This window comes from Hyperolius riggenbachi, chromosome 1, assembly GCF_040937935.1.
Source record: "Hyperolius riggenbachi isolate aHypRig1 chromosome 1, aHypRig1.pri, whole genome shotgun sequence".
Taxonomy (NCBI): domain Eukaryota; kingdom Metazoa; phylum Chordata; class Amphibia; order Anura; family Hyperoliidae; genus Hyperolius; species Hyperolius riggenbachi.
This window is the reverse complement of record NC_090646.1, coordinates 510,685,702-510,707,738: the sequence shown is the minus strand read 5'-3', so window position 1 is coordinate 510,707,738 and position 22,037 is coordinate 510,685,702.

The following is a 22,037-nucleotide window of genomic DNA, read 5'->3' as shown; positions in this document are numbered from 1 at the left end:
TTTTTTGGTAGTTTAGGTAGTGGCACGGCAAACATTGATCAGAGGGTACAACACACAGAACTTCTAGCAGAGCTGGTATCGCGATGAAGTTCTAGATAAGTAAATGCGATAATGAGTAAGAGCATTGCAGGCTCACCTGCAAAGCAGCATCAGGTGTGGCATCCGTAATCTGTGCATGCGACGGCCGCGCATGGACAGATAAGGGGGGATGTGGAGTGAGCTGCAATGGGGGGAGAGCTTCCAAAGGTGAAGCGAGCTTCCATAGGTGAAGTCCGCGGGAGCATATTTTAAACAGGTAAGTACTGAAGATAGTACTGAGGTAGGGGGGTGAAGTTTAACTCCAATCTACCAATAAGAGTAAACAGAGTTCATGAGAACCATAAAGCAACGAGATCAATTACGGTATATATTGATCAATTTAAAGTGTAAAGAGTACAAGCCGCAGGGCGAATCCCAAATCATTAATAAGAATTGATTTGTTTGTATTTCGATTTCAGGTGTTTGGCAATATGGAATTGAGACAGCTGCAGTGCTGGCAGCAAAGATGGAGATGTCAGTCGGATAAGCGAAAGGTTCCAGATGCCAATCTAAGCTTGGAGGAACACGAGATTCCTGAAATCGGAAAGAGACTAAAACACGAGATTCCTGAAATCGGAAAGAGACTAAAACACGAGATTCCTGAAATTGGAAAGAGACTAAACCACGAGATTTCGGAGATCGGAAATAGACTAAAAAAACTGTCTGAGCAAAGCATAGTGCAAATTGCTAATGTTTTTCTTTCCCAAGGTGGTGCTTTTATAATGAGGAGTACCGTGCTGATGGTGATCCTAGGTTGCCATTTCGTCCTAGGAGAACGAAGAGAGGACATTCTCATGTATAATAAGGGGTTAATGAGAATGCAAGGCCCAAGCATGTTAATGTTTGGTGACAAAGGTACTAATCCTTTCACACCTCCCTCTGATTGGCACAGATGGACCATGCAGGGACGGAGGAAAAGAGCACTTGTGCCAGGAGAAAGCAAATTTCATGGCACAAAGTGGGTGAAAGGTCTGAAGGGTCAAGTGTGCGGGCAGTGGGAATTTAATGGCAGTGTAAATCTGCTATTGAATGCCACACTCCCAGAATCAATGCACCGATCCAAAGGTTTGTTAAAAGGTACATTGCAGTATAATGGGTACATGCAAAAGGTGGAGTGTGTGATTCAGGGGTACCTTGTCTTGGTTATGCAGAGTGAGATGGTTCCAGATTGGAGAGGAACGAGCAGGAGGCGTCAATTCTCTTACCAGAGAGACGCAGGGGACAACATCACACTCTGGAGCTACCAACAGAGAGTGCCTCTGAAACAACTATACACACGTAAAGGCTGGAAAGCCGAGGGTTGGTGGTTCTCGAAACAAGAAGTAAAAATCGAGATCCAGCCACAGTCTCGGGGGACCAAGAGGGTGGGGAGAGCCATCCCGAGTAGGGGAGGGTCCACACAGATAACATCCTCACTACAGGGGTCACAACATGAGACAATACCACACAGTCCATATTCAAGCACTTATCCTCATGCTAGATGGGTAAGTGAGGAGGTACTCTTAATCGAACGATTGCAGAGAGTACATTCTTCCCGACCTAAGGTACGCATTTTGCCCCAGGACATAAGGGGGGCAAAGGTCCAAACAGGACAGTTGGGGACAGCGTTTGTCATTGATATGCTAATCAATTTCCCAGAAGAAAGAGTACCTACCGTATTCTTCTGGGGAGGGCCACAAGGGTTAGCATGGGACGTGAGTTGGATGGATCCGGGGACCTTTTGGAGTAGAGAGGTAGAATCCTGGGATACATCAGGTAGCACCCCGGGGACTCTCTATGACGGAAGGGTGATGGGACTAAAAAGGGGGGGGTTTAAAAATAGCGCCCTTAGTCCAGGAGGATGAAGGACCATGGACATATGGTTTTTGCATCCCACAGTCCCTAGAGTTTAAGGGTCCAAATAGATCTTGCATAATGAGAAGGGGAACCGTGACAGTAAAAGTGGTGGTTCCCACAACTCCTAAAGCTCAGGTAGTCACCCTGCCAGTGACTACCCAGGAACCCCACCTACCGTCATGTGAGACACATCAGGTTGTAAAAAGTGGCCCTTTCCAGTTAAATCAACTGAGGGCGACTCCAGTTATCATGGAGGCCCAGCTTCAATTGATCACTTGGCAGATTAATTTAGAAGAGTGGGTAATATCTAATATCTACCCTAACTACAGCACTGTCACTGCCACCCTGGTACAGGCTTTTATGTCATGGGCACATTCCACGGGGAATAGCGTAGCCAGAAGAAGGTCCCGAGATTTAACAGATACACTCTTGGGAGGAATGGGCGCTGGAATGGGGGTAGCAAACAGTGTAGACATAGAAGGGATGACGGAGGTCATTCAACAATTAGGCACATTGGGACAACAGAATGTGGGTACCCAACACCATCTGAACTTGGTTTTGGAACAGTTAACGCACAATACATATAGAGTTCAGGGGTACACTCAAAGGCACATTCAAATAATTCTTCAGAAGATGATTGAACATGCTAGGGGTACTGCATGGGAGACAGCATGCCTGTCAATGCAAACCGAGTTAACAGCAGATTTTAAGATAATGGCTCAAGCCTTATCAGAAGGTAAAACTCCTTTACAGCTGAGACTTGACAAGGAGCGATTTGTCGATTTTCCGGGGGAAGGATCTTTTGCATGGAGGCACCGAGAGGTGTGGATAAACAAATGGATGGGGTGCGACAATTTTTTATGCACCGCTACTTCCTTAGTTCCTACCGGCGGAGAAACTCAGGTAGTTTTTCCAGTAGTATCCCTGGGTACACCTGTTTCCTCAACACATGTCTTACACCATGACCTGAGAGGTCAACGATTTTTGGTGCTAGACGGGGAGGTGAAACAAGTAGATTTGTCATCATGCTGGCAATTCTCAGAGAGGTACCTGTGTTTGCCGGGGCAAGTCCGATTTAGTGAGGACGCCTGCTGGCTCAATAACACAGAGTGCGCAGCTGCCATCCAAAAGATCCCTCCTAATGCCAAACCAATATCTCCGGTGGCTGAAGGAAAAGTGTGTTTTTTAAACATGAGGTCTAATGACACATTCATTGTACATTTTCATAATTGTTCCGATAGGGTTGGTCTCTTAAGGGGAACATATTGTGTGAGCGGAGATCCCATACGGATCAAGTCATCTAGGTTTGACTACGTGATTCCTCAAATTGTGAGGAGAACTCTACAGTTCAAAGCTCCACAGGAGGTGCCCATCCTGAGGGATAACACGCCATGGGACAAATGGGTACAGGTTTTGAAACAAGATCACACTTTGTTAAAACGGTTAAACAACCAGAACACTAAATTAGAGGTGATATTTCGTCATGATCAAGGCGATCTTAAAGAGGTTGAACACAAATATAATCAGGTGAGTTCCAGTCTGACCTGGTGGAAACGGTTTCTGGCAATATTCCAGGGACATTCGGACTGGGCCTCTGCAATTCAGAATTTCTTCCTACATCCACTGGTCGTAGTGATGGGGGTGGCAATCTTGGGAATCATTATACAGGTGAGTTTGTGTGTAAAATTACGCAAACAAATTAACACGGTCCAGAGATTGGTGCCTCATAAACCATCTCATGAACCAATATTTTCAAATTAAGGGATATACAGGGTTACGGGTATAGGTTTAGTAGTACCTAGGAGCTGATTGTATAAAGGCGCTCTTTTAGAAGGCACCTGGCACTGCTCCGTTTTGTAACAACCAAACGAGTTTCACTTTTCTGTGGTCATGCAAGTTTGTGAGTGATACGCAAGTGACGCAAATGCTGAGCATGTGGTATTGAGGGATTTAGAAGTAGGGCTTCCCCAGAGAGCCTGGTTACAGGAAGACCAAGAGGTCTTGCTCTCTCTCTTCCAGGGGTAACCACCGAGAGCAGAGAAGTTGTGTGAGCACGAACATCGAAAAGTGAAACATAAACGAAAGAAACCAGGTACTGGGAGGTTCAGACGCTGGGATCTGCGGGTCAAGCCGTTTTAGGGGGGATTGTTATAATTTAAGTAGGCCTCAGTTATTTGGACTGAGTTAGTCAAAAAGGCTTGATGAGCAGACCTGCCCTTTAAGGGGATTTCCTCTGAAGAGAGAAAATCTGCAGTTCTGTCAGCAGAACTAGAACATACCAAGAAGCTGTTCTGAACAAGGCCGCAGGTCTCCCTGACCTGGGCCTGGAACAATAAACATCAGTCATGTTTTGTAAATATTCACATTCCTGCATGTATGTCAAATGTCTCATTGATTATTAATCGAGTAGGCGGGTATGATGACACCATGAGTGGGTCCACCAATAGACTGATATAGGGGGTGGCGAAAATGATGTCATATTTAACTCTTTCCTAGCCGGTATTAAATCTGGAGCGAGCGATGGAGAACTCACTTCTGCTTCTTCCTTCCGCACTAGCTCGCAATACTGACTGGAACCCAATTATTTCTCTAAGCATGTTCTTCCTTTATGTAAGCTGATATAATGTATGCTATGTACATAGGTAGTTTAGTGTAACGTAGGTAGGAAGAAGGTACCTGATAGACTTCGGTAGGGAGTCTAATCACGAGCAACATGAAGATTTGCATAGCTAGGATATGATGACTGTATCTATCTGTCTTTCTGTGACTTGAATAAATAACGGAAACATTGGAGAAGCCTGAGAAAGTCTATTTCCTGTTTGCTGTGTGGAGAGTCAAGTGATCTCACAGTCTGTGAGACGATGGTGTCGAAGCAAGGTGATAAGAACAGTTTATAACAATTGGGATGAAGTTCAATACTTGGTTATGGTTTTTCTTTAAAGCTTGTAAAAGTTACCAATTTGTGGTTTTGTGTATTAACTCTTTGTTACTGTTGTCAAGATGCATAAAATTATTTACAATCATGAGAAAAAGACAACACTTCATCTTTCCATTTTCAGCTGTATCACAGCATAGTAAAAATTATCAGGTTTCTTAACAGGCTTTAAATGTATTATTATTTTTATAAACCTCACCTCAGGTTTAAAACAACATAAAACAGATTTCAGCATGTCACTATATATTCAACAAATATGAAGTTTGTAGACCCAACTTTGGCAGCAATAACTTGAAGTAATTATTTTATTTATGACTTTATCAGTCTCTTGCAGCAGTAGATAGGACTTACTGATGTTTTTAAGCATTCCATTTTGTATAGCTCATGCATGGTCCCACTACAGCATTTTGGTAGGTGTGAGGACTGGTCTTCAGGGCTAAATTTGGGGGAAGGCCACCAAGGCCAAGGCCTAGAGTGCCAGAGTGACAAGGGTGGGAAGCCAGTGAAGTTGCACCTTCTTCTATGCCCCATGTTCACCGTCTGTGGATGCTCGCTGTGCTCAGCCTATTGCAGCATGCATCTGTGTGCTGTGGGCTGCTATGGATGGGAACAAGGAGGATTTATCAGTGAGTCATCTGCATCCTCCTTCCTTTTTTTCTATTGCAGATTTAATGGAGTACTTTGAATAATGGGAGCATTTTCAGCAAACTACATTAAAAGTGTCATGCAAAGCCAGAGCATGGCAATTTTATCTGTACTTAGCTAGTTACATAGAGTGCATTGCATAAATAAAACTATACAAAAGATGCTGGTCTGCCCGGCACTCAGTAGTGGGGGGGTGAGTGGGTCCACTGCACCATAAAATAAAATAAAACACCGTCCTGTTCCTCTTTACTGCTTGGTTTGTGTGTATGGGAGCGTGCAAACAGGCTAATGCAGTCAACAATCAATTCACAGTACATGTAAGACAGTCCGTGTACTGCTTCCTTAAAACACATTTATTTTCCCATTGATTTTTCATCAGCAGACAGATAGGCACATATGCAGTATGCAGCTGGTCACCATTAATGAAATGAAACGATCTGACCTGTGCCAGGGACAGGTGCGGGAGTGTGACCAGGGGGTGAGAGGACGGCGCAACAGCTGTTTCGCGCTGGTGTGGCGCTTGTTCACGTGCGGATGTCCTAGGGCAAATGGCGGCGTGTTCGGGCTTCCGAGATGTTACCAGGAAGCCCCGCCCACCACGCTCGCCATTGGCCCCTGGTGCTGGGGAGTGATTGGAGCTGAGGGGGAGGAGACTGGCCTCATGACGTTGCGTTGGTGACAGGGGATGCTATGCCTGTATAGCACTTGTGTACAAGGGGGAAGATCGCCATAACGCGGCGAATTCAAACATTGTGCGTTTATAAACAATTACCTTGTGTCTTGTGCTCATGAATGTTTGGCCATTCCAAAAAATTAAACACATTCATTTATACTGTGAAACTTTAAAACTCGTGCGTGCATAGTGCCTATTTAAAGGACCCGCATCACTCTAAACCCAACTAATTATCATTACTACATTCCAGTTTCCGCCTGCTGTTCCATAAAAAGCTAACTTTATTTAAACATATTCTAAAAAACCCTCATTCCCCTACCTAAAATCACTGTGAGGTTGGAAGGAGAAGGGGTGAGAGTGGAGACTAGAGCCTCTAGATTATTATCTAGGATGGAGCCTTATTACATCCACCCCCTTCATTTTCCCCATCTTTCATGTTCAGACCGGGCTGTACCAGTCCTTTCTAACCTTTTCATTTTAGGGTACTAGGATAGAGGATGAGGAAAGAGGGGGGTGCTCCCACTAATGCCCACCAGGGGGGCATAGGGAAATATTTACTCAATGATCCAAGGGAGGGGAAAAAAAGCCAGGTGTTACCCAGGGGTCAAGAACAGGGAGGGGGGGACCTATTAGACATCCCCAGGGGCAAAGCCTCCCTGGAGTGTGGGGGGTGTGGTTAACAAGGAGACAGTGCATATATGGGATGGTTTAATCCTGGGGGGGACAACCGCCGGGGCATTTGTATCATCCCTCCGTGGTGCCCACTCATCCCCCAGGGAAAAAAATGGTGGCGTTGCCACTACCATTTCAGTGACCGCATTTGTCACATTTCCATCCACGAATCAATTGCACCTGCCCCTCAACACATCCCCACAGGTCATGTCCCCATTTAATGGATGCCCATAAATTATGGTGCATTATTCCCAAAACCTGGGGCGTCTGTCAGTAAAGGGGAGGAAGCGGGAACGAGGTTCGTGTTTATAGGGAGACGGGGGGCTGGAGTATCCTCACAATATCGGTAACAAGGTAGATTAAAAAACGGCTAGGGCGTTCTCGTGGGAGGGGCAGAGAGAGGGGAGGAGATGAAAAGAAAACAAAGGGGGGGCCCGGGGACAGGTTCCCAAACGCCAGAAGAGCAGGGAAGAGGGAGGACACCCCCGTCCATCACCTATTCTGGGGGTGGAAGAAGGAAAGCCCAGGGCATTAAGGGTCAAGGAAGCAGGATAGTTCCAGCCTATCATTGAGGCCTAGGGGCCCCATTGCTTCCGTACCCAAAATTACGCGTGATTCGCGTCGAGTTAACTCCTGATCTCTGTTACCCCCCCCCCCCCCTTCTGGAGTTCGTAACATGCAGGAGTCCCGCAAATTTTAAACATTTGGCCTTGCCTACATGGGAGTCTCTAATGTGTTTGATTAAACGTGGGCACCCCTTCCCAGACTTGATGGACTTGAGGTGCTCCCTCACCCTTTCCTTCAGTGGCCTGGTTGTTTTGCCCATGTAAAAAAATTGACAAGGACAAAAAATGACATAAGAGACGAACTTGGTCTGGCAGGTTATGAAAGCCCTCACCTCCCACTGTACCCCCCCCCCTATTCTGAGGTTCGTACCTTCCAACATTTGCAGACAGTATTTGCACCTACCACATCTGTGGTTACCCTTGGGACGTCCAATGGTCAACCAATTGGTTGGTGTGATGGAGTGGTATTCACTCAGTGTCAAGATGTCACCTAGAGTCGGGGCTCTCCTATAAACCACCCGTGGGGGATCGGGGAAGATTTTCTGTAACGCAGGGTCCCTAGTTATAAGTGACCAGTTCTTTTTTATGACCTGGGATAACTTCCTGGTCATGGGAGTGTAGTCAAATGTGCAAGTGATAGAGCCACCTTTGTCGGGTTTTGGCTGTCTAACTAAAAGGGTGGAACTTTCCCTCCCCCTAGCCTTTTCCTTTGCTGCCTCAAGGGCAATATCATCATAATTCCTTGCCCGCAGGCGTGCAGTGAGCTCTCTCGCCTGCGTTTCAAATGTATCTGGGTTAGTGTTGTTATTGTTATGTCTGAGACATAAGTACTGACCGTATGACAAGGATGACTTTACATGCTCAGGATGGTAGCTACTTCTGTGTAACAATGAGTTCACGGCCGTGGATTTCCTAAAGCCCTCACAGATCAGTCTTGCCCCATCCAGTTTGATTGTAAGATCCAAAAAACATACGCCTCTATCGTTCATTTCTGACGTAAAACGCATGTTAATTTTGTTGACATTGAGGTGCTTCATAAACTCCCCAAATTCCCCGACACTAGCCTGCCACACAACCAGCACGTCGTCCACATAACGTGACCATGCCTTGATCTTTCCTCGAAAAGGGTTAGAAGAACCTAGCACGTAATCCTCCTCCCAGGCTCCCAGGAAAAGCCCGGCATAGGTACATGCCACAGAGGTTTCCATGGCCGTCCCGGAGGTCTGGTGGTACCACCTTCCATCAAACATGAATGCATTATGCGTTAGGACATATCTAAGACAATCACACAGATAGTCTTTGTCTCCCGTGTCCTTATTGGTCCTGTCGAGGAATCGACGGACCGCCTTTATACCCTCCTCATGGGGTATCCGGCTGTACAGACTCTCCACATCAATTGTGGTGAGCCTGTATCCGGGTCGCCACTCTCCGTTTTCAGCAATGTTGATTGCATCCAACGTGTCCGCCAGATAACTGGGGACCCCCATGAGGAGGGGGCATAATAAGTGATCCAGAAAATAGGAAAGTCGTTCCGTGAGAGACCCACACCCAGAGACTATGGGCCTCCCCGGGGGGCTCACCATTGATTTATGCAATTTGGGAAGGTGGTACCACACAGGGTACCGGGGGGACACGGGCAGTAAATCAGTAGCTAACCTCTGCGGCATGTACCCCAACTCGACCCCCCGCCTTAACAAAGTACGGAGGGTTGAGTGATATTTAATGGTCGGGTTACGGTCCAGGCGTTCATAATAGTCACCATTTTCCAGCTGCCTGTATGCCTCTCTCGTGTAGGCCTCACCTGACATGATCACTACGTTTCCTCCCTTGTCCGCCTGTTTCACCACCAGGTCGCGACGCTGCTTGAGCCATCTAACGGCCCTTCTCTCTGCGCTACTCAGGTTGTCAGGCACTCTGTCGTACCAAAGGGCCCTCATCTCGTCCGTGACCTGGTAGAAAAATTGATCTATTGGTGAACCAGGGGGGATCTGCACCGCCCGAGTGGACCTACACGCCCGAAAGGCCCCAGGATTACCCAGATTTAGACACAGGTTGAGGGGGTTTACTTCGTCCATGGAACAATTTCCACCCTCCTCCCATAGCTCCCAGCTCCAATCACAATCACTCCCCAGCACCAGGGGCCAATGGCGAGCGTGGTGGGCGGGGCTTCCTGGTATCATCTCGGAAGCCCGAACACGCCGCCATTTGCCCTAGGACATCCGCACGTGAACAAGTGCCACACCGGCGCGAAGCGGCTGTTGCGCCGTCCTCTCACCCCCTGGTCACACTCCCACACCTGTCCCTGGCACAGGTCAGATCGTTTCATTTCATTAATGGTGACAAGCTGCATACTGCATATGTGCCTATCTGTCTGCTGATGAAAAATCAATGGGAAAACAAATGTGTTTTAAGGAAGCGGTGCACGGACTGTCTTACATGTACTATAAATAAAACTATTCATGTTACATAGGTAATGATCACATTGCTAGCATGCATTTGTGGTACTTGCATAAGAAGAATTACACTAGACAGGTGCATAACCTTGGAGCTGTGAGTTGCGCTGTTTCAGCAATGTGCAATACGTAACTGGTGTAGGTACCAGTAAAATGACCATGGGCCTGATTCACAAAGCGGTGCTAACTTTTTCGCGGACTTTTGCGCGCGCAAAGTGCCGCGATTCGCGCGATCGCGGACTTTTGCGCGTGCAATTTGGCAAATTGCACGCGCAAAAGTCCGCGATCGCGCGAATCGCGGCACTTTGCGCGCGCATAAGTCCGCGAAAAAGTTTGCACCGCTTTGTGAATCAGGCCCCATGTATTTTCTGTAAATAGCGATTTTACTACAGTTTGCTGCATATGCCCATTCTGCTTTTGCATGATCCAATTTTGGCCAAACATTAGCTGCCACACAGTTTGCCCCATATTTGACAACTTTAGTATACAAAGAGGTTTATGGTCCACTCAGTAGCTACAATATGCCCAGGTTCTATGGCTGCAAAACAAGTCCAATTAAATGCCTCTCCATAACCTCCTGCGGTCAGCTGACACTTGCTGCAGGGATGTTGCTGATTGGTCTGATTTTCCTAGGGGCTTGGTATGTGCTCTATTCCTGCTATATAAGCCCTGGGCATTCAGTTACTGTCCGTCCATTTTAGCTATCAGTGCACTGAGCGCTGGACCTTGTTTTGCTACTGTGCCTAGTCAGCTAGAGTTCAGAGCTATATATATATGCAGACACTGCCGGTACACATGTACTCTAGTTAGACCAGTTATATATATATATATATACTGTACATATATATATATATATATTGTATATTATTCTGATTGTTATTCTATGTATGACCGGCTAAACCCTCACTCTGATTCTGTCTCCTCCTTGTCTGTGCCTCAGCCATCTGATCTAAGTGTATGACCTCAGCCTGTTTAACGTTTTTGTCTTTGTCTCAACCTTCTGTACTTTAGCCATCTGACCACCTGTGTATGATATCAGCCTGTTATTGACCTAGACTTGCCTCAGTCCTATTGTACCGCAGTAATTCTGACTACTCGTGTATGACTTTAGCTGACGATCTGACCACGATTTATCTATTCAGTGATTACATCTGATACCCAACCTTACATAATTATTAAAGTTTAAAGGACACCTGAAGTAAGAGGAATATGGGGGCTGCCATAGTTACTGTATTTCTTTTTAAACAATAGAAGTTTGATTGCATCCCACCAAACTTTCATGCATTACTAGTTTCTGAATCGCACACCTGAAACAAGCATGTGGCTAATCTGGTCAGACTTTGGTGAGAGCACCTAATGTGTATGCTTATTCAGGGTCTGTGGATAAAAGCATTACAGGCAGAGGACCAGCAGGATAGCCAGGCAATGTGCATTGTTTAAAACAAAATAAATATGGCAGCCTCCATATCCTTCTGACTTCAGGTGTGCTTAAAGCATTTCTTTAAAAATGTACGCTTTTTATGCACAAGCCTATTTGGAGTACTGCTTCGGCCATACGTGCTGCTTGTCTGTACCAGTACCTGAACCAAGGTTTTAGACATTCCACCTGACAACAGAGCAACTCAGAGATGCACAACCCTTCCATGGTAAACAGCAATACATGTTTTGTTGTGGCTTTATCAGTGATATCACTGCAATCAATGATGGTTTCTTGTTTGCCTTTCCTCTGCCCCCCTCCCTACTTTTCCTGGTTTGTTAATTCAGTCCTCCTTCTATCTGAGACGGAAAATCATTCCTAGACTGATAAATATGTATTATTTCTCAAGCAGACTGACAAAGCTTGTATTTAAATAGAGAGTTAAAAAAAACAAACTCAGAAAACAGTTATCATGGAGAATATAGTTGTGTAGACTACCTACAAAGACAAGGTGAAGGTTAAGGTATATTTGTGTTTCCAAAGCTAAGAAAAACAAGTCTGCAAACACCAAGCTGAGCCATATGGTTTATGGGATGCCATCAGAGTAACTGCAGAGCGAGCAAGGCAATTTGTGTGTAAAATGCTTCTAATTCCAGGAGGCTTATTGTGCCATTCTCCTGCAGTAGCAGATCGTTAATGACATCATTGTATTACCTTACGATAACAGGGAGCCCTACGCTGCCATTACCAAGCACAGAAACGCTTCCACATAATGCAAGAGTACAAAGGAGTCAGCATGCATCATCTTGCCCTAACAAAATAACTTTAATTCAGATGAAAGTCTTAGCTTGCTTTGCCATAAAAAATATCATCAGATTTTCTCTGTTACCCATATAAAGTATTACAGTGTTTGCGTGAAAATCCTAACTAGTAGTTCACACTCGCAGCCTTACCAAATAATAATAAAAAAAGACTGCTACATAGCCGTTTGCACCACTTGAAAAACAAATCACCTATTGATGCTGTAGAAGAGACATAACAGTTCATTAACAAGTATATAGGCTGCATGAATATGAATTTAATAGTAAAGATAATGGGTATAGGGTGTGCAGTGGGTCTGCTTGACTTGAAGTGGAACTGAACTTGTTTTGTTAACCTATTAGCAGCCCTACACATTATCTCAAGATAGACAATGCGTGCCAGGGTGTCTTCTAACGGCATATGCTGTTTAGTTGCCTAATACAGCTATGCAGACTTGCAGAGTGGCTCAAGGAGCTTCTTCATATTTATCTGTTCCGGAAGGCTGGAATATTGTTATTGGCTTCTCCTCTTTATCCATCAGTGGTGCTGCTCTTTCGGCAGCTTGTTTGGAGTTCTGATCACATGATATGACATGTGATCCTAACCAAAGGGATGGAGTCAGCATTGCAGTGCTGCCTGGTGGTGGGAGAGGGGTGATGGAAGAGACTCTTCCACCACCCCTCTTCCACCACTGGCCTACATTCTAATTGGCCAATATCATCTTTTCTTGTAAGCTCTGCTCTCTACTCCCTTAACAACATAATCATCTAACTTCTTCTTATGGCAGGCAGTAGGCTTACTGGCATCTAGCAACACTGTCACACATGCTTATGTACAAGCACAAATGTGGTCTTTCTTTTTGGCCTCCTGGCAAACATAGGGGAGCAGCTTTGCTTTATGACACGCTCACTGTGTATGTGTTGTAAGTTAGGACTGTCACACTCTTCACAGTATAAGTACCCTTCTGGCTTACTTCTCAGCAGCTTTGGTGTTCATTATACATGCCAGCATTTGTTTTTCCACTCGATTACTTGTTGTTGACCTTAGCTTGTATGTCCTTGTTCTGTCTACCACTCCTATTATCAACTTAGCCTGTTTATCAACTTTGCCTTTTCTGCAGCCTGCCCTGACCTTTGCCTTGATACCAGCCTTGCTAGATAGCTGCTTGCCTTGACCTTGGTCTGTTCACTCACTGGTTTGGCTCAGTCTGCCACTCTGTTCAACACTCTGCTTGTCCTCAACTATGCCTCAGTTATAGCATCTCTCCACTGTGGACTCCGCTGCTCTCTTCAAGCTTTGCAACCTATTGGCTATTTGCACCAAACTAGGGATGATGGCCTAAGAACCCTTGTGAGATGCTCTGTTAAAAAACAACAGTCACTTACCTTACCCTGTGAGCGCCCACACCCACCACTAGTGTCAGGGTCAACAAATACCTCTCTTCTCCTAACAGAGGCACAGCACACAATTTATTTTTCCTGCTTTACAGAAGTAAAATAGCATGATATATGTTTTGAAGGCATCCTTCATCACAAGTGATCATATAATATACAGTATATCTGATGTACACAAACCATATACTGTATACGTTCCTCAAACATGTTGGGCTCGATTCAGTAAACGGTGCTAACCCAGTTAGCACACCTAAAGGCTTTGGGCGTGCTAACTAGGGTGCTAAGTAGTTAGCACATACAAACTACTTAGCACGTAGTTAGCACATGCAAACTTAGCACCATAGTTAGCACATGCAAACTACTTAGCACCGTAGTTAGGACTTGCAAACTACTACTTAGCACCGTGCTAACTAGGGTGCTAAGCTGCATGGTTAGATACCCCTGGTCTTGCAAATTATGATCTTGTAAAAGATAAAATATTTGGGAATTTAAATTCAATATGAGCTCTATATATTATGTGATGATCATTATATTATTGTTAACAATACCTTTCATCTTCCACAGTGATAATTGATGCTGAAGCTATTGTTGGAAAAGTTAGGAGGCGCACTGCTACACTGCATATTCTGTCATATGTTCCTTTTCTTTGTTGAATAAACACTGATTTTTAAAAAAAAAAAACTAGGGTGCTAAGTAGTTTACATGTGCTAACTATGGGGCTAAGTAGTTTACATGTGCTAACTATGGTGCTAAGTAGTTTGCATGTGCTAACTACTTAGCACGTGCAAAGCATGTTAGCACATGCAAAGTGGCTTTTCACTGGCGTGCTAACACTTAGCACCCTTTTCTGAATCAAGCCCGTTGTATGCTATTATGCACCTATAAACAAAAAGAGCCCACAAGTATTTTGCCTTCATTGTCAATATTTATTCTGTGCTTTATTATGGGCCAGGATTTTTTTCTTTTTTTAGTCACTGTATACGGCAGGGGTCCCCAAACGTTTTGGGTCGAGGGCCGGGTCAACATACTTCAGACTGCTGGGGGGCCGGAATATACATAATATGTCGTCTTTGCGGGCCAGACAGTGAAGCATACCCAGGTGACAATCTGCAGTCCAATTAGACAGCAGTGTCACCTGATGTGGAATTTGATTGGACCACCAATATTTAAAGGTGTGGCTGACCGCATCTATAAGTAATAAATTTTGTGTGTGGGGGGCCAGTAAAAAAGCCTAAGGGGGCCGCATTCGGCCCGCGGGCCTTAGTTTGAGGACCACTGGTATACGGTATTTCACTGTGTAATAACTGTTTTCTTGTGTGTGTAATAAGTCTATTCTGTAAGGCAATCTAATCAAAAATTGACTGCAGCATGCAAAGTCAGATGACCTGAAGCCTGGACAGGAGCATTTATAATGACCCAATACACTCTCAACTTACCAGCTCTATAGTAGTAAATGTAATTTTCAGTGAATGACCGCAGGATCTATATGATGTACACTCATGTAATGAGAAGTATACACGTGGGCCACAAACAGATGGATGCAATGATGGGTTTCCTGTGAACTGTAAAAGCTGGCAACAAGTCCATTAGCAGGATTCCCCCTGCAGTCTGTGAGGAGAATAGGAAAGACTCAAGTAGTGATCCTGGCAGATGTAAACTCATGGCACAGGCAGGATGAATGGGTAAAGTCATGTTCAAGATGTATAGACTGCCCTTTACCCAGGAGCTGATAATAGACTTGATAGTGCAGATTTTCCTTGCTGTGAAGAAAATAAAAGCACGCATTAAAAAAGATCATTTTTGCTGGTAAAATCAAATGAAAAACTGTCAGCAAGTGTTTATTGAACTGGGTTTTTTTTTGTGACCAGAGTAATATCGAATTAGAAATGTAGTGGTTTTACTAAAAGTGTATATATATATATATACATACATATATATATATATATATATATATATATAATATCTGAGACAAAGATTAAACATCTGATTCCCCCAGAGGATCTTCCAACCCTAGTCCACGCCTTCATCGCATCACGGCTGGACTACTGCAATGCCCTTTATGCTGGCCTCCCCAAAAAGGACCTGCGTCGCCTGCAATTAGTGCAGAATGCTGCTGCCAGATTGCTAACAAACCAGCCTTGCCACTGTCACATTACACCGATCCTTCACTCACTGCACTCGCACTGGCTACCAGTAGAATGGAGAACACTCTTCAAGATTGGACTGCTGACATTCAAATCCCTGCACAATCTGGGCCCTGGATACATGAAGGACTTGCTGAAGCTGCACCACACCTCTCACAATCTCAGATCAGCAAGTGCTATAAACTTGGTCACTCCCAGAGTGCACCTCAAAAAATCTGGAGATAATCACTCATTATGGCTTATGACACCATACATTTTTTATGAAAACATACAATTTTTAAAAATGTAATACATACATTTAGAATGACACATATTTCAGGCCTCTCTGAGGACTGGAATTCTTTTCCATTGGGCAGGAAGGATAGTGTGACTGTAAAGTCGTTGGCAAATCTCAGTTGAAATATCTGAAATGCTGAAGTTTTAGGTCACTCGAAAGTGGCTGCAAATAATTTTTAGGCAGGTAACCATGGTGGCCATTCTAAAAACTTTTATTATAAAAATGTAGAAATTATATAAAATTTTGGGACTTTTCACATGGAAAAAAAAAAACCTCTGCGTAAAATACACATTCTTTCTGAAAAATGTTTCGCCCTTGATCCACCTCCACCATGCCAATGTCCAGGTTTTGGTACCCTTTGTTTACCTTTTGTAAGAATTTGTGGCTGCAGAGATGCCCTGAAGGTTTCTGAAGTTTGCAGGCCATTAAAGTCAATGGGGCTTGCCATAAACAATTGGTTAATAAATGTTTGCAGTAAGATTTGATAATTCTTAAGGCAGCAGAATCAGCCATACTATGCCAGGGAAAACAAAAACACATATATAAGTAGATAACTACTTGCTCTACTTACATAACAGATGTATTGTACTGTCCGCTTTTTAATTTCAGCGAATTTCTTATAGTAAATACAGAGAATTCTGTTAATTCTGCCAATACTGATGTCATTTCCTTCCTTACTTTTTTTTCTTCTCCTAGAGTCTCTGTCATAGCTGCTTTTTTGTAAACACATGGGGCTTGATTTACAAAACAGTGCTAACTTTAGCACTGGCCTTTAGCACGTCTAAACTCAGTTGAAATGTGAGAAGTAGTGATCGTGCGCAAAGTACCGCGCACAAAGTTTTGCGCGCACACTGCACAGAGTGCAGGGTGCTCTGCGTGAAGTGCCCACTAAAGCCTATGGGACTTAGCGCGCGCATAGGACTTTGCGCACGCAAAACTTTGCGCGCGGTACTTAGCGCACGATCTGATTGAGAAAACTGGTGCTAACCTACTTAGCACCCTGGTTAGCGCGCCTTAAGACTTTAGATGTGCTTAGTAGGTTAGCACCTCTTAGTAAATCAAGCCCTTGAGAGCACAGCATAGGGATCGTATTTCAGCAGCACTGAACTGCACTCAGCCAATCAGTGAGGAGCAGGAATATGGGAGGGGAGATGACTAGCTCCCCTCTATCACTGTCTTTGGTGATGTAGAGAATAGAGCTAGTCTGACTGAGATACGATTTATTACAACAGAAACATTTCTGAATAGATTGGAGAGCTAGCACTGCAAGGTGAGGTTCTAGGCTGCACAATGAACACAGAGCAATGGGGAAAAGGAATTTGATTTTGTGGCTGACAATCTCTCTTTAAAGCTGAACTGTAAATTGCTAAAAAAAAAAGAGTTTAACTTACCTGGGGCTTCTGTCAGTCCCCTGCAGCAGACCTGTGCCCTCACAGTCCTGGACTGATCCTTGGTTTTTCCACCGCGGCTCACTTTTTTTTCCTGTAATGGAGATCGACTTGTAAGTCGACCTCCATTGCACCCTGTCCACGCATATCCTAGTATGCGGGAGCGCTCTGCACAGGCGCAGTACGAGAAAATCTCTACTGCGCCTGTGCAGTACGTGTCCGGCTATGGGAACATGAACGAGGAGATGTGCAGCCAGGTGTTGATGAAACTGAGATACAGAGCTCTGCTGTCAGCATGAAAGCAGAGTGAGCCGGTTGCATTATGAACAACCGGAGTTGTTCTACACCCAAGTTGAAATCTACACCCTTTAAGGGATAAGCGCACAGAAACATGCCTCCCACTTCAGGTTTACTTTAAGGCCTCTTTTTCATGGAATGGTGAAATGCTCGTTTGACGGCTGCTGGCTACAAGCACCATTCAGCTGCAATCACATGCAGCCATACGGAAAGGTCATGTAAGACGACCACATGTATTACGTTTGACATGAGGTGGCATTAAATACCTGGAAGTGAAAATATGTCTCTTGTTGCATCTTAGCCATATTCAGATACAAGTGTGTGTGTGTGTGTGTGTGTGTGTGTGTGTGTGTGTGTGTGTGTGTGTGTGTGTATGAGCAGAATTCAGATTGTCTAATCAACTGCTTATTCTGCTATAAAAGCAGCTGGTTTGTGGCCATTTGATTCCCTATACTAATAGATTATAGAATTGTGTTATTTCTATGATCAGTTATATGTAAATAATCAGTTATGATTAGTTATAGAACAGCAAGGAAGCAAGACACCACCCTTAGCAAGAGACCACCAGATGTGCACATTAGGAATGACGGCTATATTCTGGTATAGGGAAGTCACAAAGGCATTGTGATTCCTTCAAACATGTTTACTTACTGAATAATGCTAAGAGTCATGTCAGTAGGAAAAAATTGTTTAGAACCATAATAAAAGGAAGCATTGACAGTCACTTACTATATTTTTGCCACAAAGCTTGGTATATAGAAGACTAGTGCACAGATAAGGATACAACATAATGGTAATTGGTAATGCCTGGCTTGAACATCTACATAGATTTAATGGGACAGATGTGAGCAGGGATGGGAAAGCAGAACATGTTCTGCTTTATAGAAAACGGGACATGCAGTCTTTTAAATGGGAAATTTTAAAACTGTGACTTATTTGTTCCTCTCAAGGTTTGAACTTGTTTATTTCTCTTTTGTTTCTTGATTGTTTACTTTCCATCTTGTAATGGAAATAAAATGAAGATGGGTATAAATTAAAGCAGCCTAGTCTTAGTGAGCACCATCTGTTTGCTTGTTCCAATTTCAAGTGTACCCAGAATTTCAAAGGCAAACGCTAATTTACAGGAAATGAGAAAATAATGAACTCAAACACTACACTCATATTCGTGTAGCCACACATATATGTAAATACATGTGATGTGTAGGTTTCTTGACAACACACGCACGCACGCACGCACGCACGCACGCACGCACGCACGCACACACACACACACACACACACACACACAAAGAAAGGTTATTTAGTGAGAGATAAAGTATGTAAGTATCACGCTGGTGCGTGATGAGATAATACACAGATAAATATACAGTACAATGTATAGTCACAGATCTGTCTGAACTTGTGCATAAGTATCGATATCGAGGTACAAAGTCGTAAAGCTATATCATAGTCAATTTCAAGCAGTGTCATACACGTATATCAGATGTCAGTCGTATTGCAAGGATCATGCAGGTACAGAGTCAGAAACCAGGCCGAGTCATTAACGTAAATCAGATGGCAGTGATACAAAAGGGCTAAGCAAAATCGAGGTCAGGAAACAAGCAAAGGTCGGTACACAGGTAAATCAACAGTAGATGTTATATCAATAATATCAGGAGGATATTATGAACAATTACAATTACAGCTATCAAAGATCAAGACAAACGACTGACTAACTTGAGTACATATATATTGTGCGTCTACATAATATATTAATGTAACTCAATAAGCTAGCTACCTAGACCAGGAACCAGCGAACTGATTAGTATCAAGGTCAGCGAGCACTGACTGCTCCCGACCTTAAATCAAGATTCCCTGTTCAGTAGCCACTTCTATCTGGTGAGGTCACTCATGACCTCACCTGCTGAATCCTCCTCCTGAGCCTACAAGGTTCGGTGGAGCTCGCGCGTGCGCGATGTGACCTTTGGGTCACATGCAACCCGGAAAACACAGCCAAAGGGGAGCTGGGGATGCCGCCGGAGGATGTCAGCGCGGCAGTCCCGTCGCTCGCTCGGACCACGCCAGAGCCGTCGTGGGACCTGCCGCTGGAAGGTAAGTGTGTTACAGCAAGTTAGTCAATAATATGCCAGTAATTACAGTAAATCTTGAAGCAGTGTCATACAGTACATTAAAATCAATATATTTAAAGGATAATTGAACTTTTATGCATGAAAAAGTATATGAACTTACCTGCTTATTCTCTCGCATCTACATTTGCAACAGAGAGTAAAGTCCTTCTTTTACTTTATGTGGATCAGTCCCTTCTTCTGTATGTGTGAGGTTTTTTTTTCTCTGTGCATCAGTCTCTTCCTCTGTGTGTGTCAGTCTCTTCCTCTGTGTGTGTCAGTCTCTTCCTCTGTGTGTCAGTCTTTTCCTTTGTATGTATCCGTTTCCTCCCCTTCATGTATTAGTCTCTTCCTCTGTGTGTCAGCTTCTTCCTCTTTGTGTCAGTCTCTTCTTTTGTGTGTAGCAGTCTCTTCCTCTGTGTGTCAGTCTCTACCACTGTATAGCTTAGTTCCCCCACCCCCCTCTGTGTATCTGTCTCTTCCTCTGTGTGTGAGTCTCTACCTCTGCATGTAGCAGTTTCCCCTCCTCTGTGTGTGAGTCTCTACCTCTGCATGTAGCAGTTTCCCCCCCTCTGTGTATCAGTCCTTTCCTCTTTGTGTCATTTTCTACTACTGTATACCTTTGTATCTACCCCCCTCCCCCCCACACACACACGTGTATCTTTCCCTGTGTGTCAGTCTCTTGTTTTGTGTGTATTAGTCTTCCCGCCCCGTTGTGTCAGTCTCTAACTCTGTATATATCAGTTTTTCCCCTTCTGAGTATCAGTCTCTTCCTCTGTGTGCAGTGGCGTCCCTACCATGGGGCGGCCAGGAGCGCTCCGCTCCGGGTGTCAGCTCCAGGGGGGGTGTCATCAAGGCCTCCCCAGAAGCCTTGATGACACAGGAGGGGAAGCAGCGCTGAAGGAGGGGTGGCAGCGTCGGCGGGGAGGGGGGAAATACCCCCCCACATCTCCCTCACCTGGGTCCCCTCCTTCGGCGCTTCCCCTCCACGGGCGCCGGCAATGGGCACTGACAGGGCGGCTGATAGCCGCCCTCAGTTTACCCGAGCAGGGCTACGGGAAGATGGCCGCCGAAGCCCGCACTGGAGACAAAAATAGACGGCAAGATGGCCGCCGACGCCATCTTGCCGTCTATTTTTGTCTCCAGTGTGGGCTTCGGCGGCCATCTTCCCGTAGCCCTGCACTGATGACGCAGCAGGAGACGGCGCGGGACATTCAAGAGGAGCTGCGGAGGCTGCCTGGGACTCGGAAGAGAGGTTTCATCTGCAGGTAAGGTTTTTTTCTTTTACAGGTGCACCGGCCCGGCCACCCACCGCTGCTGCCCACCTACCCACCGCTGCTGCCCACCTACCCACCACTGCTGCCCACCACCTACCCACCACTGCTGCCCACCTACCCACCAGGCTACCCACCACTACTGCCCACCTACCCACCACTGCTGCCCACCTACCCACCACTGCTGCCCACCTACCCACCGCTGCTGCCCACCTACCCACCACTGCTGCCCACCACCTACCCACCACTGCTGCCCGCCTACCCACCAGGCTACCCACCACTACTGCCCACCTACCCACCACTGCTGCCCACCTACCCACCGCTGCTGCCCACCTACCCACCACTGCTGCCCACCTACCACCACTGTTGCCCACCTACCCACCACTGCTGCCCACCTACCCACCAGGCTACCCACCACTGCTGCCCACCTACCCACCACTGCTGCCCACCTACCCACCAGGCTACCCAGCAGGCTACCCACCGCTGCTGCCCACCTGCCCACCGCTGCTGCCCACCTACCCACCACTGCTAGCAGGCTACCCACCACTGCTGCCCACCTACCCACCGCTGCTGCCCACCTACCCACCGCTGCTGCCCATCTACCCACCGCTGCTGCCCACCTACCCACCGCTGCTGCCCACCTACCCACCACTGCTGCCCACCTACCCAGCAGGCTACCCACCACTGCTGCCCACCTACCCACCACCGCTGCCCACCTACCCACCACTGCTGCCCACCTACCCACCAGGCTACCCAGCAGGCTGCCCACCTACCCACCACTGCTGCCTACCTACCCACCAGGCTACCCAGCAGGCTACCCACCACTGCTGCCCACCTACCCACCGCTGCTGCCCACCTACCCACCGCTGCTGCCCACCTACCCACCACTGCTGCCCACCTACCCACCGCTGCTGCCCACCTACCCACCAGGCTACCCACCACTGCTGCCCACCTACCCACCACTGCTGCCCACCTACCCACCAGGCTACCCAGCAGGCTGCCCACCTACCCACCAGGCTACCCACCACTGCTGCCCACCTACCCACCACTGCTGCCCACCTACCCACCACTGCTACCCAGCA